The following is a 27398-nucleotide window of genomic DNA, read 5'->3' as shown; positions in this document are numbered from 1 at the left end:
TATACTAATATAACTTAGTTTAATAATAAATCCCATAAAATTAGTCTTCCTAGTAAAGAACTTATATTTTTTAATTGCTACTAGCATCTATTCTTCTTATAGTCTCCTTAAAACCTATTTAATGTATTCTCCGTGCCCTTTCTTAGTTATTAAGTAGATAATAATATTGTTAAGGTATATTATAATAAGCATGTTAAGGTACTCTCCTAATATGCTATTAATTCACTTTTAAAATATCGCTAGTGCGTTTATAAGTCTAAATTATATAACTAATAGCTTATATAGTCTTTTCTTTAACCTAAAGGCTGCCTTTTATTTATTGCCTTCCTTAATTCTAATCTAGTAGTATGCCTATCTTAGATCTATCTTTATAAAGATTTATATATTACCTACCCTATTTTAGATTTCGCTAATTAAGAGTAAAGGATACCTATTCTTCCTAGTAATACTATTTAACTATTTATAGTTAATATATAGCCTAAGTTTTCCGTTTTTCTTTAGTATAAATAGTACTAGATATCCCGCTAATAATTATAATAGTCTAATATATCCTTTCTATAGATTTTCTTAGACAAACTCTTTAAGTGCTTTTAACTCTTCTTTAGTAAGCTTATAGATTAAAAAGAACTTTAGACTTATTCCTAGTTCTAACTCTATCTTATAGTCCTATACTATATATTTTAATAGCTTTTTACTTTCTAGGCTCTATAACTTTTTACTATACTTATAGTATCTCTTTAGTATATATAACAATCCTTTCTCGGTTTCTTCGTATATTGCTTTAACTTAGTACTATACCAACTTGGTTACTATACGCCTTTTATATTATTAAGTATCTCTTATATTAACTTAACTTATAATCTAATTAATCTTTAGATTATACTTCTATAACTAAGGTATACCTAATACTGCCTTATCCCGTCCTAATAGTAGGATATTAAAAAATATATTAATTTGTCTTTCTTTAATGGTTATTTAAATAGGTTCTATTTTAATATTAATAATGCCTCCTCTATAGGCTATAAAATCTCCTAAAATTATAACTAATAGATAAGGATGCTTCTTCTATCTATAAGGTAGTTCTATCCTCTTAACTACTACTAGTAAGATATAGTTCCTTATTGCTTTACTATCTATTAGTACTTCGAACTATTAATTTTACTAATTAACTTATAAATTTAGGTGTTGTCCTTAAATTCCTTTAAGGGTTTAAGGCTCTACTATTAGCTTTTTCTAGTTTTATAGGCCTCTACTTTTCCTAACTATTAGCTACTTAATCCTATTATACTTAGCTTGCTCTTTAGCTAATATCTAGTTCGCTTTTTATTTTTTATATACTATAGATATATATTTTCTAAGTATTTCTACTACTATTATCTATCTAAGTATTCTTCCATAAGAAACCTTTTTAGTTAAAGTATTAAATCTCCTAACTTCCAAACTTCTTATTACAGTGCTGCAATAAAGTAGACTAAATAACTACGTTGTAGTATAAAGAGGGGAAGAAGGTGGAAAGGGGATATTGTATATAAATAGTAGGGCCGGCCGCCAAGTTACTAGTAGTGGGCTAGCCTATAGTAGGAAACAGTATAAGATAGTATAAAACAGTATGCGTTAGGCTTTCCCCTAAATAGTTTGGTCCCTAAACTAAATAAATAACTTAAAATAGGCAGTGTACGGAGTTGCCTATTTTTTTTACCGCAAAGATATTAATTCCGCTTACCACCCTTAATTAAGCTAATAGCGATTTTTTATACCGGGTATGGAAAATCCTAATTAGTTAGTTTAGTAAGTAAGGTTAATAGAACTCTATACCGCCACCTAAATTAATCCGCGTGGCGTTTCTTAGCAAGAATTTAGCTAATTAGATAACTTTAACCGTTGGTTAAAGTTCTATAACATCTTAACCACTATAAATTTTAATACAATGGTCGGCCGCGACCTTAGCGTGACTTTTTCTTATCTTGTGCCCAGTCTATGGGTCTTAGCTTTTTAGAGTATTGCTTATAAAAGCGCTATATAGCTTATTTATAACCCTTTAGGTCTTCCTCTAGCTGCTAGGTTATATCCTTATAATATTTCCATTTAATCTTATAAGTTAGGCCTTAGGGGTCTTTATTTTATATATTAAGGATTTTCTTAAGCTCCTATTTATTTTCTATATTACTATTATTATCTCTCTCTACTACTCGTCCTTGTATATTATAGCGCTCTATAATATTAATATTTGCTTAGCTAGGGATCTCTTTAGTAGCTTAAAGGCGGACCTTAAATATATAAAAGGATTTATTTACTTAGATATAGTCTAGAAGGTCTACTATAACTACCCCTTAGTATACTGCGAGTATGGGGTATAGGCCGTCCTATTTATCGTCCTATTTCTTTTTAGGTTTATTTATCTTTATATTTTCTAAGCTAACTATAACTATATCGCCTTTATAGAATAACGCGCTCTTATCCCTACGGGTATTAGCATTATCTTTATAGCGTTGCTATAAAATCCGGGCTAGGGCCTTAAGCTATATTAATATCCGCTTAAAGCGGTTAGCTATAAAGTCTACGCGGAAGAACTCCTTTTTTACTTATACTAATAGTATTAATAGGTAGGGGCTAGTAGGCTTAATTCTAAGGCAAGGGTTAAAGCTATAGTTTGCAAAAAATGGGGAGATACCTATATTCTTGTTAACTTAGTTATTTATAGTAAATTTAGTAAGCGGTAAGTAGTTAATCTAGTTGTCCTATATAAAGCTAATAAAAGCATAAAGGTATTTATTTACGGCAGCGTTAATAATTTTAGTTTAGCCGTCTGTTTCTAAGTATTAGGCTAAGCTTAGTTATAAGGTTATCTTAAGGCGTTTACTTAGTTATTGCTAGAAGTTGCTAATAAATTATATACTATAATTAGAGATAATTGTGCTTAGTATACTATAGAGCTTATATACGTTGTTAATAAAGCTATTAACTAGCTCCTTTATTAAGAGTCCTATTACTAAAACAAGGTATTATATTTTAGTTAGGCGGTCTATAATAATAAGAATATATTTATATACCTTACTATAGCGTTAGTATACTGGCAGCGTTATAATATAGTTAATTAAGATATTAGTCTATAGGCGGGTAGGTAATTTTAGTAGCTTTAAAAAACCAGGTAGGGTAAAATAGGGGGTCTTAGTGCGAAAGTATAGGGCATAGTTTTTAATAAAGGTAGCTGTAAACTAGGAGATTCCTAACTACTAGTATATTTAGTTTAAGAGGTTAAGAGTTTTAACCTAGCTAGGGTAACTAGCGGGGCCGCTACTATAAGAGTAATAGATAACTTCTAAGTAGAGGTTTAGGGCGTTAGGGATAAAGAGATATTAGCGGAAGTAGATTTATCTGTTAATAATACTATATTCTAACTTATTATAACAAAGTAATTTCCTAATTTTTTTTTAGCTAATGGCGAGCTTTCTAATTATATAGGGCCGCTACTATATCTCGTATAAGTTCGTTCTCCTAGTATCCTAGCTAGATTAACTTATCTAGTAACCTTTTAGCTATTTTAGGGTCTAAAGCGGTTATAAACTCCGCGTTGTTAAAGTTACGGGACTTATATAGTAATTCTTCTAAAATTATAGGGTTAACTTTTTAGGGTAGTATAATAACTTAGGCTTAATAGCGGAGACGTTTATTATTAGCGTCCTTAGGCCTTATTCCTAGTAGCTAGCTTAGGGCATTAGGGAGTATAGCTTTACTGCTAGGTCTATATATAATTATAAAGTTAAACTATAAAAGGAACTCTGCCTACTAGACTTAGCGCTAATTTAGCTACTTAGTAGTTATAAACGTCTATAGGTTNTTATAGTCNGTAATAATTTTAAANNGCTCNTTAGTCCCTTATAGCTTAGGACGCTATTTCTCTAAAGCCTTAATAATAGCTAAGAGTTCTTTATTATAGATCTTATAGTTATACTTTAGCGTAGAGTGCTTTACNGAGAAGAATNNNACCNGTNTTAATTTTCNNTTATTATTATACTAGGAAAGAACTCTACTAGAAGCCTAATTTAATATATCTATCTCTACCACTGTTTTCTTTATATAGTTATAGTATGCTAGTACTAGTACTAGTGCTAAAGTAAAGGCTCCCTTAAGGGCCTTAAATAATTTAGCTTGTTCTAGTCCCTATAGCTAGTTAATATCCTTTTTTAGGAGTTTTGTTATAGGTATAGCAATAGTAAAGTAGCCTTAGATAAATTGTTAGTAAAAGTTCGCGAAGCTAAGAAATTATTATAGTTCTTTAATTAATGTTAGGTCTTTTTATCTTTATAAGGCCTGTACCTTCTTAGGGTCTATAGTTATACCATTAGTTAAGATAATTAAGCCGAGATATTTTGTTTTAGTAGAGTAAAACTTAGACTTATTAATATTAATCTAAAGTCTAGCATTACTAAGTCTTTAGATAACTTCATTTATATACTTAATATACTTAGCGTATATTTTAGAAAAGATAAGTACGTTATTAAGGTAGGGAGTATAGTAGTCGTTAAGGGCGTTATATAGAATATAGTTAATATAGTTTTAGAATATAGCGGGTGCGTTATAGAGGCTAAATAGTATAACTAGTATTTTATAAAGTCTAAACTGGGTAATAAATACTATAAGCTACTTACAGCCCTTTATAATCCGGATCTAGTTAAATATAGTAAAGTACTTAGCATTATAAAGTACGTTAAGTGTCTTACGGATTAGTAGTAGTAGGTACTAATTCTTAATAGTAACTATGTTTAGGCCTTAGTAGTTATAGTAGCTTCGTATACTACCACTAGGCTTAGCAGTGAAGAGAAGTGGTATAGTAGCTAATAAGGTTAATTCGCGGATAAAACCCTTATCCAGTATCTTATTAATCCACTTCTTTACATACCTAAGTTTAGCAGGTAAGAGTGGTCTATTTTTATAGTATAAGGCCTAGTTTCTAGGGATAATCTTAATTTTATAGTCCTATAGTCGGTAAAGGGGCAGCTTATCTACGTTCTTAGGGAAGAAGTGCTTAATATATTTACAAAACTCCTTTAGTAGACGTTGTAGAATGTCTTCGTGGGTTAATTCTAGTTTACCTTTTAGAAATTTTTTAATATTAGTGTCGACTATCTTCCAATATAAAAGCTTAGGTTTAGTTTTTAGATTTATTTTAAGGAAGTTATAGAAATAGGGGGAAAGCACTTTATAGGCTTCCTTTATTATATAGTCGCCTTCTACTAGCCAGCGGAAAGACTTTTCTAATAGGTTTAGTACTTCTATTAGGCCTATAGGTAGCTCTTTAAGTAGCTATTAGTGCTTATCTTATTTAACTAGTTCTATTAACTCCACTATATAGATTCTTATTACCTTTACGTCTTTTTATTTATAGAATTAGGTAAAATTAATAGTATAAGTGTATTTAATATCGTTTAGGTTAGGGCGCGTCTAGTTCTCCAGTACTATGGCTAAGGTAGTATAGCTTAGTCGGCCTAGGGGGGCGGAAATAAGGTAGCGGCCCTATATAGTACGCGCGGGAGATAGGTATAAGGTTAGGCGTTATAGTGGCGTGGTTTCTATTATCTAGGTCTTAGTAGTTCTATAGCTAATCCTTGCTATAACGCGAGCTATAGTATGCGTATATAGCATATAGCTTAGTTCTAGGTATTAGGCTAGGCGGCTAGGGTTTAAATAGTGCCTAGGTTAGGGTTAGATTCTTAGTAGTAATAGCGTAAAGCGGACCTTCTTTTTTAGTCTTGGCAGGGCTAGCTAGCCCATTATTTTAGTCTTAAGTGCTAGGGTAGTCCAGTCTTCTACTATTTTATTTCTTTATAGCTATATAGGCTCCCCTTTATTAGGAACGTCTTCTACTATTAAGGCTTTATATATAGTCCTAGGTACTAGGCTTAGTAGTGCTAAGTATCTATATAAGGCGTCCCTACTATCGTCGGTTATCCCCTACGGGAGGCAGTGCCTAAAGTAGTAGTCTAAGTTAAAGCGGATCTTAAGTTTCCTAAAGCTGGGATAGGGCTTATGCTTCTAAAGCTAAGGTATACCTAAAATAATTAGGGTAGTAGGTAAGAGTTTAGTAACGAAAAAGAGTATAGCTTTAGTATAGAGGCGAATTAATATTTAGGTGGTAAAGTAGTCTGTAATAAGCGAAGTTAGAATACTATCTGCGAGGCGTAGTGGCCTAGGTGCTAGCAGCTTCTTAATTATAATATTATACTTTCTTATAATAGACTCTNNNTTANTAAATNCNATTATAGTANTACNNGAGTNNACTAGGCTTACTNTATTAATATAAACTTAGGGGTATAGGTTACGTAATAAGGAGAGTTAGGTTTAAATAAGGATTAATTTCTTATTACTATTTACTAATCTAAGATTAAGTAGCAGCTTACTAATAGAAAGAATTAATTAATCTAATAAAAGGGACCTAATCTTTTTGTCTTCCTCCTTATATAGTTTAAACCCTTAGATATAACTTAGTTTAAGGGTCTGCCTTTTAACAACTAGGGTATAGAGCTATCTTAGTAGGGCGGTCCAGTGTCCGTCTAGCTAGCGGTATTAGTCTTAGTCTTAGTTGGGGTATAAGAAGATAATACCTCGCTAATAAAGTGGCTATGTTTATATTTGCTAGCGCGGAGTTGCTAATACTAGGCGTTGTTAATAGGTTAGGCTCCTATATAGGGTATCGTTTAGAGTAACTAAGCTATAAGGTTAAAGGGGGGGGGTTATCTACCGCGGCTATAATAGGCTCTATAGTTGCCGCGTTTATAATAGACTCTACAGTTGCCGCGTCCGCGGTTATTAGTTCGCGTTATTTAGTAGGGTAGTATTAGAATTAGGTTTACTATCTTAACGGGGTTATAGGTATCCTTTTAGTAGCTAGGTAGGCTATAGGTAAAATATAGTCTATTATTAATATAGCACTTATACTTTATATCTAAGATTCTATTAAGGTTTATAGATTTTCTAGTTACTATTAAGGTTGGGGTTAATATAGGGGCAGGGGCTTAGGCAGGTAGGCGGTAGTTATCGTTCTTCTTAAGGTTAGCTTAGTATATATAGTTCGCGAGGTTTTTAGTAAATATATCTATCTGCTTACTCTAACCTATATAGTTACTGTTATTAATTTTATAGATAAGTTTAAGTACCAGCTCTTCTATCTTTAGAAAGATAAACTTTTAAAGTAGGTCTACCTTTTATTTATTTATCTTCTTAGCGCGGACTATTAGCTTATTAAGCTCTCCCTTCTAGAACCAGTAATTACGCTCGCCCTAGGGGAAATAGTTAAGCTTATTCTTTGCGACCTTGGTTATATTAAGGACCTTATAGTAAGTAGTAAGGTCTTTAAGTATATCTTTCTTAGTAGGCCATTTCTATATAGATATATTATTTAGGTTCTTATGTATAAGCTTTAGGCCTTACTTAATAAACTTATAGGCCTTATTTTTTAGTATATCCGAGATATAAAGGATCTAGGACTAAACTATATTAAAGTAGTCCTAGTCTTAGTTAAAAACTCCCTTAATCTTAATATGCCAGGTCTTAAAATTAGCTTATTATTTTAGCGGGGTGCCTTTTTCGCTAAATATTGGCGGGTCTTTAGATCTCTATTTTTCTGCTAGGTTACTACCGTTATTATAGGGGTTAATTGTTTTAGAATGGCGATAGTCTCTATCTAGGAGTTAATAGTTCCTATCTAAAAAGCGATAAGGGCACTAAGGTTTTTATTAGCTTTCTTATTAGCGGTATTTATATTATATATATACTATAGTCCTACTTTAATATTATTAAGGAACTCGTTAGTATAGTTAATAAGGGTAAGGTAAGCTTTACTAGGCTTAAAGGTCTTAGGGTATAGTAGGGAGCGGCAGATTGTTTATACGATATTAGGGTATATCTCTATAAAGAGGTCTATAAAAACGTTGTAGGGGTTCTAGGTTTCGGCCATTTTAGTATTATTAGTGTCGCCTATTTAGGCGCTAGATAAAAACTAAGGATTGTTCTAGGACTGTGCTAAGGACGTATTAGTTTTAGCAGAGGCGCGCGTAGGTCGCGATTACTCTAGGGTATAAGGAATTAGTGATCGCAATAGGGCGCAAATTAAAGATACCATAAACTATTATAGTGCTGTAATAAACTAGACTAAATAACTACGTTATAGTATAAAGAGGGAAAGAAGGTGGAAAGGGGGTATTATATATAAATAGTAGGGCCGGCCGTTAAGTCACTAGTGGTGGGCTAGCTAATAGTAGGAAATAGTACGAGATAGTATAAAATAGTATGCGTTAGGTTAGTGCCGTAACACTTCTATTAGATGCTATCCGTGTATATACTTAGTATCCTAGTATTATTACTCTTCTAGCGCCTAATATATCCTTATAGGGTACTTCTAATTATTATTTTTGGATTTTTATATATATTGTATATATTATTTATATATACAATCTATACTAATATATAATACGCTAGGTGCTTTAGGTTAACTCTTAATTCGTCTTTATCTTTAAGTTTAAACCTTTATCTAGTTAATCTAAATATTATGACTTTATTCGCGGGTACTAAGATATATTTCTTACTTCTTTAGTTTTCTAATTATTCCTCTAGATCCTTTAATATTATAATTAAGGCTTCTTTAATATAAGTTATAGCCTTTTTTAAGATTGGGTAGTTTTGAATAACTTATTTATTTAGCTATATATAGAAATCTTCCCACTTATTGTTATGTTATTGTCTATACTACTTTTAATATAACTCTCTAAGTGTGTATAGTTTATCCGTAAGGAAGTATCTTCTTATTACTATATTATAACAGCCTTTTATATATTGTTCTTTAAATCTAGTTAGAATTTTTAAGTCTTTTTCCTATTCTAGTTTATCTGGCTATTTTACTCTTAGCGTGCCTACTTTTAGCCTATTTATAATTCTTTATATAGGTGCTCTGTCCCTTATATAACCTAGTATATTAGATTTCTTATCTAGTTTCTATTCTTACTATGCGAGGATTCTCTATCTAAATTCCTCTATAGTTTCTTTATTTGCTTATCTTACGAGTAAATCCTTAAAGTCTTCTTACTTTTTAATTATAGTATTGGTTTTCTAATCCTATTACTACACTTTACTTAAAATTTCTTTAATAGTCCTTATTTTATTGCTAAAGTCTTAGTCCTATAGAATTTTTAGTCCTAAGCTTGCTTCTTTCTTAAGCCGTACTTTAGCCTTAGTCTAATTAGGCTTAGTCTAATTAGGCTTGTATAGTATTCTTATCTCGTCTTAAGAGTCTTAAATCTTATTTATCTTACTTTAAGAATCTTATACCTCTAGGTAACTCTATCCCGTGCTTATTCTTATATCTTTAAACTAAGCTACTACTCTACTCTATTGGTTATCGTCTATTATAGGTCCTTAAGCTTATTTTATCCCGCCTTAGGAATCTTAAGCGTCTTTTATCTTATCTTAAGAATCTTAAGCCTGTGGTCTTTTACCTTTATTAAGTAGTAAGCTAGCACTAGCAGTCGTCTACTTACTTAATCCTATTTATTAGATATTTCTCCTTCTATCTTATAAAGCGATGGATGCCGTATCTAATAGTATTATAATTTCTATTACTAATTCTTATTCTATAAAGGTTTTAGTCTTTACTTCTATTATAACTATTTTAAGGTTTATATACTCCTAGTAAGCTACCTTTATTACCTTATTATTACTAAATATTTTGCCTATATTAAATTTATTATCCTTAATATCCGATCTATAAGGTAGTTTATTAGTTCCTCTAAACTTTAAAAACTTTAGCTCCTATAGCTAATAGCTTACGCTATACTTAGCGTTTTTATAAATTTAGTATATATTATTATAATAAAACGCAAAACTTTTAATTAAATATTCTTTTGTTCCTTATAGTATACTATTATCTCTATATATATAGTAGTAACTCTTTAATTAACGTCTGATACAGATCCTACTAGCCCACGCAGACTACTCTATTACAGGGGGAAAACTTGTAATTTACATAAAGAAAACCCTGTAGTTGGGGGAAGGAAAAACCCTATGAGCCACCTTAGTCGGATGAAAAACCCCGAATTGCCATGTTTGCACATAGTGCGGCCCTATAGGCCTATAGCTACGTCCTCCTCCTTGGATGTTTTGAACTCCTTAGGAACCACTACTTCCTTCTCTAGCTTATCCAAAGCTAGGGTTTACTACGTCCTAGCTAGGCCTTGCTAATTAACTGCTATATAGTTATGTCCTATATCTTAACCATCCCCTATATACTATCTCTTATATTAACTATTGCTATATACGCTATACCTCCCCCCCCTAGGGCCTATCGAAGGCGTAAGGGGGATTTATCCGTTTTAACTACTGTCCTAATACCAAAGGCAAGCGGGATATGCGTGTGCTTTGGGTATCTTTTGTGCCTAGGCCCCAGCTAGGCCCTTTTTAAGGGTTACCACTCCGTTAAAAGGAGATAAGGAAAACCATAGGTTGTAATCTAGGCTGCTAGGTAGTAGTAGTAGAAGAACAGCGAGTGACCGCATGCTCCGCGGGCGATCGCCCTAGGGGTTAGGAGGGGCCGTATATTTGCTCGTTCGTTCGCTCGTCCGCGCTTACTTATTCGTCGATATAAGGTCGTTAATGCTTTCCATTAGGGGTCGGGGGATGCTATCGAATACTGTGCATCCATGTTGGATCGTACAGGTGCCTTAATAGGAGGATAATAGTGTAGTAGCCGCTATCGTACGGGGTACCAACGGTGGTGGTTTTCAAGATCTCACCATCCCATATAAAAATTTTTCACCACCGCCCACAATACTCGCAACCACCACCACTATGTTATATCGCACGCTGTGCGACGTCTCTGCGTTGGCTCTGAGTCTGAACTTCGAAGACCTAGGTTTGTAGCCGTCACCACATATAGGTGCAGAGTCCGTTTTTGACGGCCTCTCTATATATATATATATCGTCTACTAGTCTAGTTCCCTTTACTATATAGTTACTCTAACCATTTTTATAGTTTCTAGTAAAATAACCCTATTTTTCATAATTTATATAAGCTCCTTTTTTAAACTATTTTTCTTACTATAGAGTTCACCTAAATATCTTCTGCTACTAAGATCCCTAGTTTAGCCTCTATTCCTTAAACCTATAATTACTTAATTCTTATCCTCTAGGTTTCTATAATTACTTTATCTATCTCTTATAGGTTTCTTTAGTACCACTTAGGTCTATTAGCTCTGCGCCATACTATAATTTCTAACTTTAACTTTGTCGTTACGTACTTTGCGCCTTATATAACTATAAAACTTTATCCTAACCCTTTTTCGTCTATTCCCTTTAGTAGATTATATTATTAATCTTAATTACTTAATTACTTAGCCCTCTTAGGGTTTCCACATCTCCTATTAGGATAATTGCGTCCTAGACTTTTGCTTTAAGTCCTATACTATAAGCACCTTATTATTCCATTCAACCTATATGTAACGTGGCCCGCCTCCACGTCGCCATACGGCCAAAAAGACTGAGAGTGCTTGCGAACTTGTCGTAAGCGCGGCGGGACCTAATATATATACTCTTACACTATATCGCTAATATTTAAAACTATATCATGTACTTAATTACTAAGGTTCTCTATATTAGGTTTTAAAGCATTTTTTCTACTATAGTAGTTGCCTCTAGGTCTCTAAATATTTATATTAGGCGTTTCGCGAACCCGTTCTAACTAGCTAACATATACTATACCTCTGTTAGGTAAGTGTCGACCTAAGTCGGGTGTTATGCCGCCGACTTAGTTACCTACTCCTTGACTCGGTCACCGACTTAGTCACCAACTCCCTATTACGTACCCCCCCCCCCCTATACCTGCATCTACCTTATATATATATAGCCTCTTTTTCTTTATAGATTAATTGATACACAAGTTCTTCTTTTTTTATAATTAGTGCACAGACTTCTAATTAATAGTTATAAGCCCGGGGTTGTTTCCTATGCGCCAATTATTTTTTTAATTAGCTGTTCCTACAGGCTCGTGTCCGGGTACTTCAGTTATTAACGTACTTGTGATTACCTTTACATTAAATAACGTCCTTCCACTAATATTACGACTGATAATGCCTATAGTGCCATAGCTAGTAGAGCGCGCTAGAGACGAGACAGCTAGATATAAGGCAGGTGCTAGGAGCTAGATATAAGGTAGTAGAGCCAGACATAAGGTAGGTGCTAGGTGCTAGACATAAGGCAAGAGTTAGAGATAAAGCCGCTTAAGAGTTTAAGCTTATGGGGCAGCGACCCAGTATTAGATAGGACTAGACGCTAGCACTATACTACTAAGGACCAACAAGACTCCGTACCGATTTGCCTACGGATACTAACTAGTCGCTAGTATTGTACTGCTATTTTACCTTAGAGCTAGCACCTTACTGCTACGTTATTATAAAGCGAGCGCATTGCCGCTTTACCTTAGAGCTAGTACGTTGCCGCTTTTACCTAGAGCTTATACCTTACTACTACGTTACCCTAGAGCTAGCACCTTACTGCTATATTATATCGACGCTAGCACTATACTGCTAAGGATAAGACAACAACCAAGCTATTACGGCGTAGCTAGATATTAGATGGATAATTGTTAGATAGTATAAGAGAATCTAGGTATAAATAGACGATTGCTAGACTATATATAAGGATCTAAACACTAGTACGGCTAGTATTAACTAGATAAAGACTAATAACGTGGCTGCTAACCTGCGGCCTTATTAATAAAGTTGGCCTATATATGGCCTTACCAACGATATCCTATCTAAGATTTTAATTTTAATTTAATTTTAATTATTAGCTTAAGCAGCACTGCTGCTAAGCTGGGAGGGTGTGTTAACCTAAGCCGGGTGTTATGCCGCCGACTTAGTTACCTACTCCTTGACTTAGTCACCGACTTAGTCACCAACTCCCTATTACGTACCCCCCCCCCTATACCTATATCTACCTTATATATATATAGCCTCTTTTTCTTTATAGATTAATTGACACACAAGTTCTTCTTTTCTTATAATCGGTGCACGGACTTCCGATTAACAGTAAGGCTTAAACCACTTAAGTGCCCTTCCCACCAGAAATAATCCTACGTACTCCTTCTTACGTAACCTTAAAGTATATTTATATAAGAAACCCCTTAAGCTTTAACTTCTTGCCTAAGAATTGCTTAATAGATAGTAGCTTAATCTTTACTACTTTAATCCTATTAATCTTTTCCTTTAATAACCTATTATTATCTATTAATTAATAAACTATTTTTTATAGCTGTCTAACCGTAACTAGCTAAGAGTTAGTATTTGCTATACTAGTATCGTTACCTAATCCTAAGGTAGTTGCTGCCGTTAACGCTGTCGTTGTTACAGCACTGGCAGAACTTAGCAGAACTTCGCACTAGCAAGTTACCACAGATTGCCGCATATTGAGGTCACGTGACGCGAAGATCTTATAAAACATTAAGCCGCGCTACTCCTCTTCTTCTTCTTTCCTTTCCCTAGCTTTAGATTCTTGTTTATAAACTACTATTTATATAGGCTTGCGCGTCCCTTTTGTTATACTTATGCTTAATTAACTAAGTCGCTAATATTATTTAAAGCTTAACTACCCTTTCTTTCTAAGAAGGAACTTAAATATATCTACGGACCATAAATAGGATAAAAACACAGTAACGGACCCTAAAGAATATTACTAAAATAATAAGAATAGAATAGGACCCTAAGAATAGGATAAGGATATATATAATATAACCTAAAGAACATATACAAACTAGAACCCCTAAAGGAATTACCCGGAATTACCTAATACCCCTACCACTATGCTAAGAAGTGCAGCAGCTAGTAAAGTAGCCGTAGGACCCTTAAATACCTTTAATAGTAAAATAGTAACTAACTTAAACTCCTAGGTAGAGCTCGTAGCAGCTAATGCCAAAATTAAATAACTTTAAGAGTTGCTTAAAGCTAGGGAACTCCCTATACCTAATAATAAATTATTAAACACCTAGAGACTTACTATAGTCCTTAAGGCCCTAGCCTAATGCATAGTATTAGTATTAGCGCGGTCTATAAAGGTTAAGTAACCCTTATTACTTATGGACGGAACTAACCCTATATTTAATAATTAGAAGCTTTAATTATAGGATAAGCTTAAAGTTAATACGGACTACTTCCTTACTACTTAAGCTAAAATGGCTTACGTCTTTAGCCGCACTGGTGGGGATATATAGACGCACCTATGTCCGTAATACGCATAGGACTTAGCAGATCCCTTCCTCTCTAAAGAAGAGATAATTATCTACCTATTTTCTATCTATAAGGACCCTTTAAAGTATAAAACGCTTAGCTTAATTATAAAAGCCTAAACATAAAAACAATAGAGATATTCTTAGCCTTTTAGACCCGCTTTCTGCACCTAGCTAATTAGGCCTAAATTCCCTAAAAAGATCCAATGCCAGACCTATTTAATAAGCTTACCCTAGACCTATAGCGGGCCGTACTGCTAGTTTTTACTACTATATAGACGCTAAAGGAACTTATGGACTAGTGCTTAGCTATTAACTAAGACCTCCGTTAAATTAAGGTATAAGCCAAGCGGTATAAAGCCAGAAACTCTTTAAATTAGATTATAAACACTTTAAGAACGGCCCGTAGTGCCCCGGCACGATCTATAACTCCTATAACACTAGCTATACAGCCCACTATTAATCTAGCAGTAAGCCGCGCAGCTAGTCCTGCTATAGGCCCGGCTAATACTCGGGCTATATATAGCGACCCCTATAAATAGGTATTTAGTAATTAAGGAACTTGCTTTTTATACAGCTAAAAAAACTACTTTATAAAGAACTACCTAATAGCGGCAAAACCAAATAAGGTCTTATTAATTTAGGAGGATAGTATAGAGTTAGAAAAAAAAGGAACCCTAAAGGAAGACTCCTCTCTAGGGTTAAAAGGGATTAATATATTATATATTAATCTAGGTCGGCTAGTTAGTAAAAAAAGCTACACTATCCCTTATACTTTAGGTCGCCACTATTCATACACCCCCTAAATGATACACGTACACCCCCCAATTGATACGCATACACCCCCTACCTCATTTGGTTTAGATGCTTCCTCATTAAGTTAGAACATCACGTGCGTTTGACTTGTTTGCGCCTGCATCGCGAAAATCAAAGTGCGCGCAATGTAAGTTTTGTGGCTGTAACATCACGATCAAGTCTTAATTTTAGTTATAGTATAAGTAGTAGAATCTAAATTTGGATCGCGCCTAAGTTAATTAATTAGATTGCGCAGTGCTTTGTAAGGCGTCGCGTAAACTAATTTAGGTGCTACTACCTCTGCTTCGCGCCCACGCCTACGCCCACGCCCGCGCCCGCGCCTGCGCCCGGTGGGACCTAAATTAACACCTCTACTTCGCATTTAAGAGCCTACAATTATAGAGCGTCGCGGCAGTCGGCCAATTAACTCTACAACTAGCTCTATAATTACCAATCGCGTTAACAGATCAACTCGTAGAGAGCCCTTAGCATTTGAGCGAAATACTATAAACTTATACTTTGATTTTCGTGATGTAAGCGCAAACAAGTTAAACGCACGTGATATTCTAACTTAATGAGGATGCATCTAACTTGATGAGGATGCATCTAACTTAATGAGGAAGCATCTAAACCAAATGAGGTAGGGGGTGTATGTGTATTAATTGGGGGGTGTACGTGTATCATTTAGGGGGTGTATAAATAGTGGCGACCATACTTTATTCCGTAATAAATATTAAGTTTTAACCTCTACTTTAACTAACTTAGGTAAATGCCGTTACCTTAATTAATATAAAGTGCGCTATAAAACTAGCTAACTTTTTAAATATACCCCTAGAAGAACTGCCTAAACTAATTCCTATTTACGGATATAACGGACAAATAGGGCTACCTATTATATCTATCTTGTAGATCTACCTCCGTATTAACGGACGAAGGTAGTATAATATCCCCTTCCTTATTACGGACCTTAGAAGCTATAATATAATTTTAAGGAGAAAATGGCTAGCCTATTTAGGCTTATAACTAGACGTACGGAATAAGTGTCTTATCTAGCCTAAAACCCTACCCCTAACCCCTTCCTTTAACATACGGAACGTTGATCCCCCAACGTAAATTTTAACCCGAGTTTATAAGTAATAAGCTAATTAATTTTAGAGCTTTATTATATAGACTTTAATTAATATATATAGAGATAAAGGTTTCCAGGGGGAGACCCCCTGGGACCCCCCTATATAGAGCTTTTGCTTAATTTAGAAGTAGTAGTAAGATTAAGGCGCCTTAGTCACTGCTAGGTAAGGATCTACTACAGTAACTAAGGCGCCCTACTTAAGCTGGGCTTAAGGATTATATTGGTCACGAATCTAGTATATATTTGGACTGTAGAGCTTTAATACAGAGCCCTTTACGTAGGATCTAATATAGTAGATTATAATTCCAATTTAAAGCTTTATATACTAAATATTTTTAATACCTAATAACTAAATCGCCGCATAGCTGGAATTAAAGTAAGTCTACCACCCCAACTCGATCAAATATGCGTGTAAGAAGAGATATAACTATATGCAGAGACGTCTGACATAATCGAGTAACCACATCATTACCCACCCAGTTCGGACGTACGACGACGCAATGGCTCAGCGACGACGCAATAGCTCGGCGCCGAGTAATGGGAGGGGGGAGAGGGGAGGGGGGGGAGAAGGGGGAGGAGATTAGGGGTAGCTCGGCCACTGCAAGAAGGTCGTAATATTAGTGTGGTGTTAAACTTTAAAAATTATGTCCCGGGAGCTTAATTAACGACCCCTATATAAAACGTCAACAGCGTTTAATTATAGAGCTTTAAACCGGTAGATCTCCTAGGAATGCCTATTATAAGCAGCTCCAAGTACGAAATCTAAAATATTTAGTAGTGGTGTGAGTATAGGACGGGGGTACATATTTGCGTTCCCAAATGTCGTTATATGACGCAATTTTCGGGTGACGAAAACCGCCGTTAATGTTACTCGACTAACACCTACCGGAGGTTCCTCCGTCCTTCCTGTCTCCTCTCTTACCCGTCTCCTCGTTAGATGCTATCTATATCGCTATATCAACCAATAGATCCCTTAGTGGGGACTAGGGAGGGGTATTAGAGCACCCCCAGCTCTTATAAGGAAGAAGAAAGAAGAGAGGAAGGTATAGAGGAGGGAGTATTTATAGACGGGAGGAGGCCTGCGAACGGGAGATTAGGCAGCCATAATATAGACATTAACATTACTTAACTAACACCTACTGGACGCCCCTCCGTCCTTCCTGTCTCCTCTCTCACCCGTCTCCTCGTTAGATGCTATCTATATCACCACGTTAACTAATAAATCCCTTAGTAGGGACTAGGGAGGGGTATTAGAGCACCTCTAGCTCTTATAAGGAAGAAGAAAAAAGAAAAGAGGAAGGTATAGAGGAGGGAGTATTTATAGATAGGAGGAGGCCTGCGAATGGGAGATTAGGCAGCCATAATATAGACATTAATATTGCTCGACTAATACCTACTAGACGCCCCTCCGTCCTTCCTATCTCCTCTCTCGCCCGTCTCCTCATTAGATGCTGTCTATATCGCTACGTTAACTAATAGATCCCTTAGTAGGGACTAAGGAGGAGTATTAGAGCACCACCAGCTCTTATAAGGAAGAAGAAAAGAAGAAAGAAAGGTATAGAGGAGGGAGTATTTATAAACGGGAGGAGGCCCTATAAGAACGTGATTTGGTAAGTACTAATAACATAAGATTCTCGTATAAGATGGGCTTGATTACTTACTAAAATACAGGGTGTCTCCGTTACTGTAGTGGCTACTATAGTAGTAGAGACGCCTTAAAGATTTAATATAACCGACTACTAAGGCTGTTAATAAGTAGAAGGTAGGCTACCGATGTAGTGCAAATAATATAGTTATTGATATCGTTTATAACCTATTTTTACTTCTAGTATACGTGTAGATTGTTCTTATATTCGGCGTAGAGCTAGTTATAGGCAGTAAGCTAGTTTGGGTCTAGCTTTACTATTAATATAGCCGTGGGTAGTATGTCCCTTAGTATAGGCCAACTTAGTAGTTCTAGCTTTAGAAGATTGTCTTTCTTCTTAAATAGGTTGATATACTACTATACCTCGTTAGTTTTGGCTGTGTTAGATAATAAAGAACCATTAAATCCAATCGGATGGCTTATTAAGGATAAGGTTACTTTTTAATTTAGTAGAGGTCGTTATTTTTAGAATTTAATAGGTTAGGAAGGGTCCAGGTTAGGGTCTAGCTAGCGTCTTAGTAGAACCTTATTTAGACATTCCAAACTTTTAATTTAATTTGTTAGTTCATTTATCAGTCGGATTTTGTTATAGGGAGTGCGATTAATAACCCCTACTAACAGCTCTAACTACGTCTAATTTTTAATTTGTAAATCGGCAGATCTATAGGTAATAGTTATTGCAAGCAGCTCTAGGTGCGGTATATATAAAATCTTAACTATAGTATAGAGAAGTCGTGGCTGCTAATATACGGTCCTAGTAGCATGTATTCTTAAAGGTTACGTAACTCCTTATATAAGCGACATTCCCGCCCTTTAAAAAAAACTTAAAAAATTCTAAAAATTGATTAACGCTATAGACAGCAGCAATATTAATCCGGTAATACTGCTAATTCTCCTTATATACTATTGTATGTATATCTAACAGCTCTAAAAGCGGTAAGAAGGTAGGACGGATAGGGGGGTTAAAATTTAGAAAATTAAATTTCGTGGTTAAGCTGTTTAAAAGTTAGAAAACCAAGATAAATGCCGTATTCTCCGCTTACCTCTAAGCCAGTATATAATTTCCTAATTAGGAAAAGTCGTTTACGAGTAGTTGCTGCTGCCTCCGTACAAAATCTTCTTGTTATACCTCTTTAGTCTTACTTATAAATAACTAAAATCGTTCTATATTAAACCCACGTTCAAACATAAGCCCTAAAAGCTTCTTAACTTGTAAGATTGCTACATAGGTTAGCCTAGCTGTCTTATCCTTCTCCGTAATATCTAGAACTATCTAGTTAAGTATTAGGCCCTGGCTTTTATATATAGTAAGAGCAAAAGCCAGAGTAATTGGAAATTGACGCCGTGAGTAAGAGCCTCTTATACCCTCCTACTTATAAAGCACGGAAAATATAGGGACAACTTTCTTACTATCCTGCCGAGTGAATAGGGTAGGTCCGTTGTACCTATCTACTATAATTAGTAGTAACTAAGGCTGATCCTTTTTAATATCCGCGTGTCCCTTCTATATAACATCTTTAACTATACCAGTAGTACCGTTTACTAAGCCTAGTTTAACCCAGATATTCTATATTAGTATTACTTTCGCGCTAATATATAGGGCTAGATTCTCTATAGTATCGCACTAATTAGGAGTGACTTTCCGTACACCTACACTAGTGTTAACTGACTTAATAGCTACTACTAGCTGTAAAAGGTCGCGAAGCTGAGTAGTGTTATACTTACCTATAGTAGCGCGTGTGCTATATAGCCGAATTATATTATTAAAGCCCGTAACTTTATTAGTGGATAGGCCCTGCTTACACCTAGTTAAAAGAAGCTTTTAGGTTAATTTACTTACAGAATTACTACGTAGCTTTGTAAGGGCAGTCCTAAATATAGAGCTCTTAGCATTATTACCGCCTTGCCGCATAACTTAATCTAGGATAGCAGTTCGGTTAATTGCCTTATAGGCTCCCTTTCTATAGCTGGCGAGCTCTGACGGCCTAGCGGGTAGATTACTATATAAGGCCGCCTGACCTATAGGGGGAAGCTAATGGAAGTCGCCTACTAGTAAGATATTTAAGCCTCTAAAGTAGTTATTATTACGCGTAGGGTAGATCTAACGGAGGCGGCGATTAATTTAGGCTAGATATACTTGCCCAATCATAGATTTCTTATTAAGGATGAGATAGTGAATATCCTTAAAAGCTTGTTATAAAGGTGTAAGACTAGCAGTAGGCAATTCCTTAAAGGGGCGATTTACTAGCAACCTTAATAGTTCGTATATAGTTCTACCGTTAATATTAAAGGCAGCTACTCTAGTAGGGGCGGCTTAAACCAATGGCGACGGCTTGCTATTAGATATGGCTATATTATAGAGCGTAGTAGACAGAACAGCAATAAGATGTGATTTACCGGTTCCTACTTCTCTATTAATATTAATCCACAGTAGGGGGGGGCTAAGGCCTACTTGGATCTGCCTATAGTAACTAACTATGATATTATAGATATAACGCTAACCTAGTTATAAGGAGGACGGAGTTACTATTTGGGATAGGCGGCTCTACGGTAGAGGCTGTAGCCGTGCTTCCTGCTAATAAGTCCTCTTATTAAGCTCCGGGTACGTACCCTAATGCGTACTCCAGTCGTAGTTATAATTAAGCTCCCTATTACTAAGCCTGTTAGAATCCTTAAGTTTAACTCCGTTAGTATTTTAAACGCAGGTATATAGGGCCTTAAAGGACTAATATAGCTCTAAGTCGTCTGCGAAATCGCCCTTAAACTTATTAATATTATTAGCAGTTTTGTAACCTTCCTCTAGTTTCCGATTGTAGAAGTAGTTAGGTGGGTGCTAATAAGAGTTAACATAAGCCTAATAGGAAGCCATATAATTAGGGGCCCTAAATCTATTAGTATAAGTAGCCACTTCCTTATACTCCCTCTACGGGTGATAAAGAATAAGCTTTACACGGCAGAACTTAGGATACTGTAAATAGAAACAATCGCCGTTATATTACGGAAAGTACAATATGACTTAAGGCCTTGCTCTTGGCCGACGCTTATAAGTAGAGTAATTAAAATGGAGTAGAAAATTAAGGAAGGTAATGTTCTCTACCCCATCTAGGCGGCGCTTATATTTCTTATAGTTAGACAGTCCGCACCCTTTTAGTTGCCCATTATTAAGCTTATATATAGCGCTCTAATCGTCCTCCTAGTGGTAGTCTAAAGTTATTATATTCCTAGAGCCTTTGCAAAGGGGAATATTAAGAAGTAGATAGTATACCTCCTGTGCTAACTAATCGCGTTTGGTAATAAGCTTGTTTATAAACCTAACTATGACTAAACTAAAGGTATAAAGGCTATTGGCGTGCGGCTATACTAATTAGAGTAACTCCTAATAAGAAGTTAACTTCTTCTCTTCCTTACTGTAATATTTGCCTATATAGTTAACTATTACTAATATACTTATAGCGGGTGATGTATTAATATTCGCCATCCACGCTAATATTATAGCTGTATTATAACTATTAAGAAGCTTATTATTACGCTGCGGACAGAACGTCTAGTGATGTGGATTTTAATCCTTTAATATAGTAGCCTTATTGCGGAGAGACCGTGAAAAATAAAAGCGGCACTCCTTTACTCTAGTAGAGCCTTTCTTTAATCTTAAGCAGTAAGATTTGGTGTACTTGCGGTGCCGTTAAAATCGATTAAGGTAGGTAGTAAGAAGCTTACTGGTATTAAGCTATTTTTTATAGCTAAGAGTAGAAGGATATTGGAGATCGGGAGGCCTAGATTGATTAAAATTAATTACGGATATAAAAGTAGCCCAGTACTTAGCAAAAGCCGCCCTTAATTTAATAGCTAACGGATCTAGCCTTAGGGCTATTAAACTCTATAAGAAGCTATGTATATAGCCGCTACCTTATACCTACCACTTATATCGGGACTAAAAGTTAGTGCTATTAAATAGGTCTATAAGCACGTGCTTCCTAAATAGATTGAAGCGGCGATGTAGCTAGTAAGCAGCAATATGCGGATTATTGTAGAGATTTTAAGAAGCAATCTAGTAGCGCTAAGCCTTATTAGCAGCCTTATATTTGTTAAATAGAGGTATATAAGAGTATAGATTATGCTAATGTAAATTAGTAGCGCTAAGTGTAAAGAATAGAGACCCGCTCTTAATATTCTTAGTATAAGCCGTAAGCCTATTTCTCTTCTACCTCCAGTAAGGTCTAGTGCCCTTAAGGTTCTATATATACCGTACAATCTTATTTAGCAACTAGCCACCCCTATTGCTATTTATAACATTACTAAGCTTATCTTAAGATAGACCATTCTTATTTAATCGGCCGTAAAGGAAACGGGTAGCGGTAAGGGCTTGCTCTCTTATAATCCGATTAAACACGTAGTAGCGAAATAAGGGGTGGCGGCCAAACCAACTGTCCTAATACTTAAGCATATGCTTAGCGTACGTAGCTAGGGTAACCGTACGGCTTCGTGGTATGTTAAAATTGGCTTTGCTATAAGGAAACAGAGTAGGAAAGGCGCCGCGTATGATAAAACTAGCTAATCGCTTAGAGAGAGGTGTCTGTTGCATAGTAGGAACCTCTAGGCCCGCTTGTAGGTCTTATTAGTGTTAAACCTCGCGACCTAAAAGCTCTAATTCACTAAGGTTAGGCACTAGATTAGGAACTAAAGTATTTAATACATTGTTATTAAATTCGCCGTCTAGTATATTACTGCTAAGCTTGGTAGGCAGAGGATTAATAGTAGGAGGACGTTGTATAGGAGTAGTAGGGTAAGCTGTCGGGCCACTAGAATTAGACTTTAACTCGTTAATATAAGGTAGCTAATCTAATATAGAGCTATTTTTAGGTAAGCTAGTAAGCTAGGTGCTATATTTTAATATTACGATAATTAGGATAATTGACCTTTAGAAAGTAAAGCCACTATGCTATAGTAGAGCGCCTTATAGTATACTGCTTGGTAAACCGCTGACCTAGGTATTCGCCACCCTCTACTGCCATAGGCCTCACGACTAGTATATTGAGTTTAGTAGGTAGCCGTGGTAGCTGCCTCTAAGTCTTTAGTGTATTCTGGCCAAAGTAGTAGACGTGGCTAGTATAGCGATGTTGCTGGCCGCGTACACGCACGACTTGTAGATGAACGTATACGCGCGTAATTAGAAGCTCCTCTACCGCGGTAAGTATAGGTAGGAAGCCAGGAACAGGCCCCGGATTGAGCCCGTTGCTTTCACTAAATAGGGGAGAAAGGGTTGGATATTTAAGGCTATTGGCGTCCTTAATGTAGGCTTTGCATATACCTATATTGTCACCCTCTGTAGCTAGGCCTATTTGGAACCACCACTCCTTATAATAACTGCACGTCTCTATACATTTAGCCTGTAGTATACTCCTAAACTTCTTAATTTGCTCCCAATTAATAGCCGAAACGGGTAGTGATGTAGCCGTAGTCGGAGCTTGCCGCGAGAAAGGTGGTATTGGTGGTAGGGTAGGTATTGGCGGTAGAGTAGGCATAGGAGCTAGTTCCGGTAAGGACGTATTTGGGCCATCTGGGGTGCCTCTTCTACTGCACGGAGCTTTATCTATAGTATATAGCGGAGGAGTAGGCGAGTAAGCTTTACCCCGCCGATTAAGAATGTGGTGCTCCCGTTATATTGCCCTAATTGTCTTCCGCCGTTAGGCTATTTTAGGAGTATCTTAGCTATTCTGGCCGCGAGGTAGGAAGGTATTCTCGGGGTCGTTTTTAGGTTAAGTAGTTCGCTAGCGCCTTGCAGAATAATTCTCAGTAGTAGGCCCTAGCCCTACAAGAGCTTTCCGCTTTCTTAAACTAGATATAGATTTCTAGAAAAGTTAGTATAAGTAGAAGTAATATATAAGGGAAAACGCGCCTTTAACTAACATAGCTAGCATAGCTTTAAAAGCTTCTTTAACAGGCCGTCTTTAATAAAGTTAATGCGGGGCTTGTAGACATGGCACTTTCCACACTTAATTACAGTAGGCTCCGCCACATTCATAATATATATAGTGGTGTTAATTAAGGTATAAACAAAAAGGAATACTAAGATATTTTGATGTTCTAATATTTTGATGTTTGTCACGTGGATTCTGCCACAACTTACTGCGCGCACTTTTTTCTAACCAATGAGAAGTTGGCTTGGCGGGAGTTTGAAATCCAGAACCCGAAAATATAGACCACTCGTACCTCGGGTTAATAAAAGAAATTAGTATTATAATAGAGAACCTTATACGGCCCTAGATAAATACTATTTACTAGGCTAACGCTATGCGTAGGGGCTAGGCCTTTAAGAAAGATATACAGCTTAATCCGCAACGAGTCCGTATACTATATCACCCCAAGACTACCTTTATTACACTGCCTGCACTAAAGACCTAAGAAGTTAGTAGTAACCTACCTAAGTCCCCTATAGAGAACTTAGGCCTTATATAGCTATAAAAGAAGGCTAGGAATACCGGATGCTATACTAAACTAATAAACTAAAAGGATAACTTACGGAAAATAGAACGCGAGCTAAGGAAAATTATAAACCTTATGCCGCAAAATACGGCCTAATAAAAGTCCGTAAAGAAATCTACGGACCTCCTACTAGTCAATATCTACCATATTAGCGCTATAGGATTCTACTAGAACTTAGTCCAACTTAATACTATTACCTTTATTACCAGCTTATATAAAATTAATTAAATAATTAAGAAAAAGGAAAAGGAAAATAAGCTTAGCGGATAGGAAAGTAAGCTTATAGACAAGGAGCTAGTAAAACAGAAACTACCCTATTGGTATTAAAAGTTCGAAAATATATTCTCTAAGGCAGTATCTAATATGCTTCTACCTTACTAATTATATAACTATAGGATTGAGATTAAACTAGACAAGAAAAACACCCTTAGCTATACCCCCCTCCATAAATAATTAATTACTAAACTATAGGCCACTAAGTAGTACCTTATTAATAACCTAGTAAAAGGGTTTATTAAGCCTAGCTAGGCCCCTTTTACCTCCCCTATTCTCTTTATAAAAAAGCTAAATAAAGGACTTTGTTTTTATATTAACTATTATAAGCTTAATGATATAACCCACAAAGACCATTATTCGCTACCCCTACTTAATAAGATACTAGCCCAAATAAATAGAGCTAAGGTGTTTATAAAGCTTAATATCTGTTAGACTTTTTACTAAATTAGGTGTTACGGCACTGACCTAACGCATACTGTTTTATACTGTCTCGTACTATTTCCTACTATTGGCTAGCCCACCACTAGTACCTTGGCGGCCAGCCCTACTATTTATATATAATACCCCCTTTCCACCTTCCTCTCCTCTTTATACCACAACGTAGTTATTTAGTCTACTTTATTACAGTACTATAACAGTTTGTGGTATCTCTAATTACACCCTATCGCGATCTTTAAATTTTCCCAGTCCACTATCTCCGTTTTCCTAGTATAATCGCGACCTAGCGCAACCAATAATACCGTACTATAGTCCCAGATAATTTTAGCACAGTTTTAGTATAGCCTTAGTACAGTCTTAGCAATCTTAGTATTATAGTCAGCCTTATAGATTCCAATTGCCTTACCTAGATCTCCTAGAATAGGCGACCATAATATAGATAACGTCCCACTAATAAACCCTCGCGAAGCGCTCGCCCGCCTCTTTAACACCTCCTATACTAATATCGCCTAGGCGATTAGGAACGGTCCTAAATACCTAAAGGACCTTAATATAGTAGGAACCTTTTAGTAACTCTCTATATATACAGCCTTTTTAACTAGTATTAAGAACGGCCTTTAAGCCGTTTATAGCGAAGGCTAAGCTATAAAGTCCTAACTTAAAAAAGCTTAATATAGAATTAACTCCCTTAAGATACTTAAACTATATATTAAATAATACGAATAGTAAGCCCTTATATATACCGAGACTATATAAAACCTAAGCTTTTAGATTACTATACTTACCAAAACTATTACCGACAAGAACCCTACTACTAGCTTCCCTCTTTTAACTAAGCCCCGTAGAAAAAAGCGTGAAGTAAAAGATTTAACCCTGTTTGACGGCAAGGGATCACTAATTAAAAAGTAAGAAAAATTTAAAATATAGAAAATAAAAATCTAAGGCGTTTTTTAGAGGGATGTAAAGTACTTTAAAACCCTAATAGACGAAATCCTCTATATATTAGATATGCTAATAGATAAGGCTTATAACTATGTTAAATATAGCCTTAATACGCTACGTATATACCCAAACGACTTAAGTAAATAGACCTTTTCTGACCGAGAGTCTATGTTTATATATATAAGGGGATACTATAAGACTATAGATATAAGAGGATACTATAAGACTATAGATATAACCTAAGCGGCTAAAAATAAGTTAAATACCTTAAGCTAAGGTAAGCGTAACTACTAGTTCTGGAAAGCAGAGCTTAATAAGTTAATAATTAAAGCAAATAAGACTAAGGAACAAAAAGTGGATTTGCTTAAGAAGAATATTTCCTTTAAGATAAAGGACCTAGCTCTTACCCTTAGTTATAAGATTGGCGATACTAACTATAAAGGCTAGAGTAAGTAGATAGATGTGTTTGCTTATAACCTATAGAACTATACCCACTATACTAAGTTAAATACCGCTAAGCTAAGTGCTGCTAGCGGCTATTAACCTATATTACTATAGAATAACCTAATAAACCTAAACGCCGTTAAGTTCGGCAGTGGTAGTAATAGCCTCCCTAATAATATCTAAAGATATTATATAAATAATAGACTTTATATGGCGTGTAGTTAACCTAGCCACTAAAAACATACTTATAACCCCTAGTAAAACCTAAATCCCCTTCTAATGCTACCGCGCTAACCCCCCCTAGTTATAGCGGATTCTTTAATAAAGGGGATAGTAATTAAGGCGGTAACTACGGATAAGGACGTAGGTTTAGATATAAAAACCTATCCCTATAATTCCCTTCCCTAACGCAGCCCTAGCTAATAGTCCCGTACGCGAACTATAAATAAGTACTCCGTATTACTACTAACCGTAAGGCTAGCTATATTATTAGCAAAGTACCCCCTAGTATATATATACCGTTAGAGACTAATATATTAGGATATACTAGCTAAGACTATAGCTACTAGCTAAGCCCTATAACGCAGCTATTAAAAGGCTAACCCTTAGACTAAGCCGCCTTTAAGGGTTAAAACTATACGGGGAGGAGGATAAAAGGATTAGATCTATGCTACTAGATTAGTTAAACCTTATTTTAAGCTAGCTACTATTTAATCTTAAAACAGCAAATAATAATAGAAATTCTATTCTTATTTAGACTTACCTCTCCTTATTGCGTAACCTACTCCTAAAAGTTCTTATTAAAACAGTAAGCCTTATTAATAGTAGTAGTATAGCACCAGCGTTTATAGATAAAGACTCGCTTATAAAGAAGCATAATATTATAATAAAAAGACTCCTAGTTTTAAAACCACTCTGCCTTGCTAACGGACTCTAATCTAGCTTTATTACCCATTACTTTATAGTAAAAATAATAATCG

This window comes from Cenococcum geophilum, assembly GCF_001692895.1.
Source record: "Cenococcum geophilum 1.58 unplaced genomic scaffold K441scaffold_78, whole genome shotgun sequence".
Lineage (NCBI taxonomy): Eukaryota > Fungi > Ascomycota > Dothideomycetes > Gloniales > Gloniaceae > Cenococcum > Cenococcum geophilum.
Note: the sequence above shows the minus strand (reverse complement) of the source record.